At 43.0% G+C, this 6,468-nt stretch overlaps 1 protein-coding gene across 1 annotated transcript in view; it reads right to left on the bottom strand.

The window, feature by feature from the left end:
- inpp5jb (inositol polyphosphate-5-phosphatase Jb) overlaps positions 1-2,593 on the bottom strand; it is a 103,892-nt gene extending 101,299 nt beyond the window's left edge. Inside the window, exon 1 of the mRNA XM_034170343.1 lies at positions 2,127-2,593. The gene's annotated coding sequence lies outside the window, so the exon portion shown is untranslated. The remainder of the gene's footprint in view (positions 1-2,126) is intronic.
- Between the last annotated feature and the right edge of the window lie 3,875 nt (positions 2,594-6,468).

The raw sequence follows: 6,468 nt of genomic DNA on the forward strand, positions 1-6,468 counted from the left end.
GAGTTACTCCTGTATACATGGTCATTGGTATCATTTGGAATATCCCCATCTAAACAGTGACGCATGTCTTCCACCAGTGCTTGATTTGGTCTGGCGTTCGTGCAAATCCTGCTTCGTGTAAAACCCCTCGTTACACACTAACACTGTTCTCAAACAGGCATTAACATTTTCTCACTTTTCTCTCCTGTGTAAACACTGTCTTTTTTCTTCTGGGCGAGAAGATTATAAACAGACACACGCAGAACACAACGCGCATGCTCTCCCTTCGCTCACTGCCTCCGAGGGTACGGATGTGGGACCCGCAAAGAATCCAAGTCATGGCCACGGAGCTCTGCAGCTGCGGTATACCGAGACCCTGCGGCGCTGTGGATTTTTCCGCAAATACTCTGCCGCTGTTTTGATGCACTCCGCATCAAAACAGCGAGCGTAGTCTCTGGACCTGTTGCCAGAGATGGCGCAGCTCCACACAGCAGAGTGGGGGGCGGTGTGAGTGGCCCGCTGCGGCGCTTACCGAGCCCGCAGACTCAGTAAGCACATCGGAGGCAAAGCAATCGCGGTGATGCCGACCGGTGCCGCGACCGGCCCGCCAGATAAGGATACAGAACACAATGCGCTGTTTATCTGTGCTTCCGTGGTGTCCGGTGGGTTGAGCACACCGCATACAAGTAGTTGCTGTACTCAAAAGACCAAGATTCCTTGCGAATAGGACATGCGCAGAAAAAAAATAATGTTCTAATCATGAATTGATTACTAATTGAGTGAGTGTTGTGCCCTTTGAGTGATGGTCATGCCCTTTTGAAAGCACCTGCTTCTTATTAGTATTTAAGCTATACCATCTCTGTTTGTGCAGGACTCTGAGGAAGATGTGACTCTCACATCGAAATGTCAGTCCCTTTGAACATTTTTTTCAGCACCTTATTAAAGACTTTTTGCACTTATTTCTGTGCTGCACCAGTTATTTCTTCTTTTTTACAAAATAATGTTCCTTTCTATGGGGATATCCCCATGCGCGTTTATATGACATGATATTCGGGTTAGAAAAGGAGTAACCCAGGGGTCTTATTCGGGTTTTTAAAAACCGGAATACGAGCATATTCGGGGTTTTGCGGGTGTTTACATTGCCGAGCGCAACCGGGTTATTGCTAATATTCCAGTTATGAAAGGGTTATTGGCTGCATGTAAACATAGTCAATGTCAATCAGACGTTGTTCTTCCTCAGACTGCAATTCACAACTAAGTCTTTTTTTTAATACCGAATCTGATGGCCATTTCTGGAAGGGTGCTGTGGGTTTCCAGTGTTGTCTCAGCCGCCTAGTTATTTTGCAAATGAATTTATCTTAAATAGATTTGGTTAGAGTTTGGATTAGAATAACAGTGTACCAGTTAATTAGGACTTATTCATTCATTTTCTGAACCCACTTATTCTGATTAAGGGTCATCGAGGGCTGGAGCCTGATAGGGTAAAGGGGGGGGGGGGGTACACTGTCGTCGCCAGTCTATCGCAGGGCCAATTTGGATTAAATTTTTGTAAAATACAAAATAATTTTGGAAATTTGAACAACACTTCCACTTCCAGAGAACTGCTTTGCACACTGCCTCGAGACAGCACAATTCAATAACACAATTTCAATATTGTCCAGGTCCAATTCTGAAACCGATCAGATTCACAAAATGCACCAAACATTAACATGTACCATCAATGGGAAAGGTCTATTCCCGAGGGGGCTCAACATTTTCTCCAAATTTAATGAAAACTCCATGTTCCAATGGTATGGGTTTCTTTTTTTGCTGATCCAAATTCTGACAGTTTCAATTCCAGGTCAGATGGTAACACAACTTGCTACTTAAGTTCAATTAAAAACGGTCCATTTCTCTTGCAAACAAATCAACAAATAGATTTCAAACACGATCAAACCTGACTGCCTCAAAAAACAAATAAAAAATTCTGCCACTTTAGCCTTTAATGTGAATGTGACCTTTGCAGTCGACTAGTTAACTACTAAAAATGCGTAAAAATGTTTTGTCAGCTACCAGAAGCAATACTTTACATGGTTATAGGATATATTTCAGGTTCAGGGTAACACATTAGTCGTGTCTTAAGGTTAATTATCGTCTCCTTCTTTTACCTGTTGTGGTTCTTGATTATTTGAACAGCTGGAGGGTCTCGTTTGCAGATGTTGAGAAACGACAGCAGCTGACAGGATCAATTTAAAACGTTAACGAAACACTGGGAAAGGAAAACACTGGGATTCACGTTCCAGTCGTCTCAGTCTCAGGTGAATCATCGGCATCCTTCCCTCCTCGGACTCCGGTGTGAAAAGGAGCAGGTGGGCTTCAACACTCGGACGCAGCTCCGTGGGAGAAACATAAATGTCGGCTGCAGCGGCGCTCCGTCCTCACTCTGCCCTTCAAACTCAACGCTTCCGTAAACCTGCAGTACTGCCTGCCGACGGCTTCATGTCAGAACGTCGACAGCAACGAGGTGACACCGGCGCACCACCACCAACAAATAACCACGCAGCTTTCAAACTCTCCTCTCGACACTCAAAGCTCTATAATCTAACTAATGGCAGCGCACGGGCGCATTTTTTCAGTTTTCATTTGAATTTGAATGGCCGTTCTGTTGCAGCACTACTGCCGACTAGTGGTTGGTATGCAGAAATCCGAAACAATTACTGATATTTCAGTGAGGAAAAAAAACAACAACAAAAAAAATTTACATTTTTTTACACGCTTGCTCCAATCAATGGTCACAGGGGTCTGGAGCTTATCCCAGCAGTCACAGGGCGAGAAACAATAGTAGTAACAATATAGTCTTTGAATTTGCATTCGTAAAATTAAAAGTTTGGAATAAAATTATAAGTGATTAAATTATGACTAAAACGGAGTTAGAATTGATAAAATAATTCATTTAATATTTTTAAAGAGTGAGAACAAGTGATTCTAAGCTTATCTTTTTCAATTTAACCTTTTCAATAGAGCCCGAAGCCCATACCATTTATAACTGTTGTGGATATTTATACACAGTTATGTCTTGTAGGATACCTGTGGAAGTGTAAATGAATATAAAGTAAAGTAATTTTCTTTGTTTTCACATGTGCATGCATATGTCTGTTATTTTCTCGCGGCTCTTTCTGTAACACTGCCCCTCACAAAGTACAAACTTGAACTATTTCACACCTACCTTTAAATTTATTCAAAGTCACAGTGAAAAACTCAGGCCTGGGTCCTGGAGAACTTCTCTCATAGACGAGATCCGCTCTTTTTAGAACCCCGAACAATGGACACAAACAGTTTTTATAAAGCATTACATAGGCGTGAGAAAGGTGGACCTTATTTCGCAAAATCCTACCCTTATTGGTCCCCGTGGGTATTCAAGAGAGGTCCCACCCCCTGCCCAAGACCCGCAATAACGGGACTGGTCATGTATTATTTGACCTTCCCACATATGATTGGGTAGGACTCAGATATCCTGACCTGGATATCTTTCCCCACCCCTTCAAAGCAAGTCTGCTGTAGTATCACCCATTTCATCCTACCCAGATTTATACATGGCTGACAAAGTGGAAAACAGCATTAATATCTTGGGGGAGGAGAGATATCCAGGTCACAATACCTTACTCCCACCCCATCATGGATGCGTGTTCTCAGTAGCACATGATGAGAGCTGGAATGAGATACCTTTATCAGCAGGGTATGCTCAAATACAAGTAGGAGTCAGTTACACAGAGCTGGAGCTTTTAGTTGACTGTAAGTCAGCAGCTAGCCCCAAGTTGATTATAAAAAGGTGTCTACCAGTTAATTACCTCTTAATTAGTGATGCACCAATCCACATTTTTTCACTTCCGATTCAATCCCATTACCTGAATTTGGATATCTGACGATACCAATACTATTCCGATACCAGAGCTCTGTTTGCTTTAATATTATTATTATCATTATTGTTGATTTTATATGAAGATATTTTGTATTCCCAGTTATACAGCTTCATGATGAAGTGATTAGAGGAGGATTTTCTTAAAAAGGAGACCTGAAAGTTAAATTACAACTTGCCAGAAGGTATATCTAAGATGGAAGCTTAGATTTGATGTTTTGGTGAAAGAATTAAGTGATTTTATTTATTGACTTTTATAGATTTATTTTTATAGACTTAAAAGAGAAAAGACAGTGCTCTCTCTCTCTGTCTCTCTCTCTCTCTCTCCCTCTCTTTGTCTCTCTCGTTTGCTCTCTCTCCCTTCCCTCCCTGTCTTGCTGTCTCTCTCTTGCTCGCTCGCTACCTCTCTCTCCCTCTCTTGCTGTCTCTCTGTTTCGGTTTCGCTGTTTTCCTGCTGAGAAAACTTGGAACTTTTTGGAAACATGAAGCCTTTCAACTGTAAAATAAACCATAATCGTGCATTTGCAAATATAGAACCACAAAAAAAGCTTTAAAAAAACAGCAGTAGAACGATTTTCCCATCACCCTGGTGGGAGAAGCTTTTTTTTTTCAGCTACTTTTCGGAGTGACGCTGACCAAGGGAGGATTGATGACTTGGTGGGATATCGATCGACAAGCGGCCTGTCAACAAGCAGCAATGTGTGCTCCCATCAGAAGCGTCGCTTTAGCTCGGCTTTTGCCTCTCATTGAAAATAATGCTTTTTGGACCAATTCGTGATGCCTCTGATGCTTCCGACATGTCCGGTGTGAAAGGTACAGTTACAAGGTTTTCACAAAGTTTTACAAAGGTGAAGAAACCAAAAACAGGAAATCAAAGTAGCATCAAAAATAAGGTGCAATTTTTTTGAGATGACCACAAAGCGATCGCAGCTCACAGCAACTCCTGTTGAACATAACGGAGAAATGACCTGAGCTTCTGGCATTTTTACATAAAACAAATGCAATAACAACGTCTAAAAACCCCGTTAATATATCCAGGAGAGTTTTAGGCACAATATACAAAGTTTTACACTCAACAAAAATATAAATGCAACACTTTTGGTTTTGCTCCCATTTTGTATGAGATGAACTCAAAGATCTAAAACTTTTTCCACATACACAATATCACCATTTCCCTCAAATATTGTTCACAAACCAGTCCAAATCTGTGATAGTGAGCACTTCTCCTTTGCTGAGATATCCATCCCACCTCACAGGTGTGCCATATCAAGATGCTGATTAGACACCATGATTAGTGCACAGGTGTGCCTTAGACTGCCCACAATAAAAGGCCACTCTGAAAGGTGCAGTTTTATCATACAGCACAATGCCACAGATGTCGCAAGATTTGAGGGAGCGTGCAATTGGCATGCTGACAGCAGGAATGTCAACCAGAGCTGTTGCTCGTGTATTGAATGTTCATTTCTCTACCATAAGCCGTCTCCAAAGGCGTTTCAGAGAATTTGGCAGTACATTCAACCAGCCTCACAACCGCAGACCACGTGTAACCACATCAGCCCAGGACCTCCACATCCAGCATGTTCACCTCCAAGATCATCTGAGACCAGCCACTCGGACAGCTGCTGAAACAATCGGTTTGCATAACCAAAGAATTTCTGCACAAACTGTCAGAAACCGTCTCAGGGAAGCTCCAGATTGGTGATAGGCGGGACTGTCGGAAGGTCATCCACAATGGTTCCTTCTATGGGAGTAATGTTGTTAAGATGCTCACGGAAATGCTCCGCCCACTCTTCAAGGATACCTGACCTATCCTTGATGAGAACCCCATCCTTGCTTCTGACCGAGTGAGTGGATCTCTGAGAAGGCCCCAACACAGTCTTGATGGAGTCATAAAAGCAATGAAAGTCAGAGCAGTCCATGTGACTTTGGATCTCTATAGCTTTAGCACGCCACCATTTGTCCTTAATACTGTGAAGCTCACGTTGCACCCTGGACCAAAGAGCAGCCCATTCGGCATGCAGAGCAGCACATGATGGATTTTTGAGGATTGCATTATGGAGGTTGTGCTTTTCCTGCAAAAGAGGATTGATGTAGGCCGAGTTGCCATTGAACCAGTCCTGGTGCCATTTCTGGTTGAAGCCAAGGGTAGATTGGGAGGTACTGAGCAAAAGGTCACAAAGTTCTTGCCTTTCTTCTGTTAAATCGGCAGAGGACTTTGCTGGCTTGTGATTGGACGACAAGGAGTGGGAGATGGCATCACAAAGAGTGCCACTGGTGATAGGATCATTAAGGGCATGAAAATTGAGTCTCCTTTTATGTTGCTGTTTCCGAAACGGAGGCCACATACAGAGTCGGAGTGTTGCTCTAATGAGGCAGTGGTCGGTCCAGTATTTGGCCTCATACATGGCCCTATAATGAGTACATCATGGAGATCTGCCTGCCGAATAATGATATAGTCAATGAGGTGCCAAAGCGTGGACCTAGGGTGCATCCAGGAGGTCTTATAGAGGTTGCAGAGCTGGAACATAGTGTTGGTAATGACCAAGTGAAACTCAGAGCAGAGGGTCAGAAGGCACTGACTGTTGCCCACGCCG

This window comes from Thalassophryne amazonica, chromosome 5, assembly GCF_902500255.1.
Source record: "Thalassophryne amazonica chromosome 5, fThaAma1.1, whole genome shotgun sequence".
NCBI classification, from domain to species: Eukaryota; Metazoa; Chordata; class Actinopteri; order Batrachoidiformes; family Batrachoididae; genus Thalassophryne; species Thalassophryne amazonica.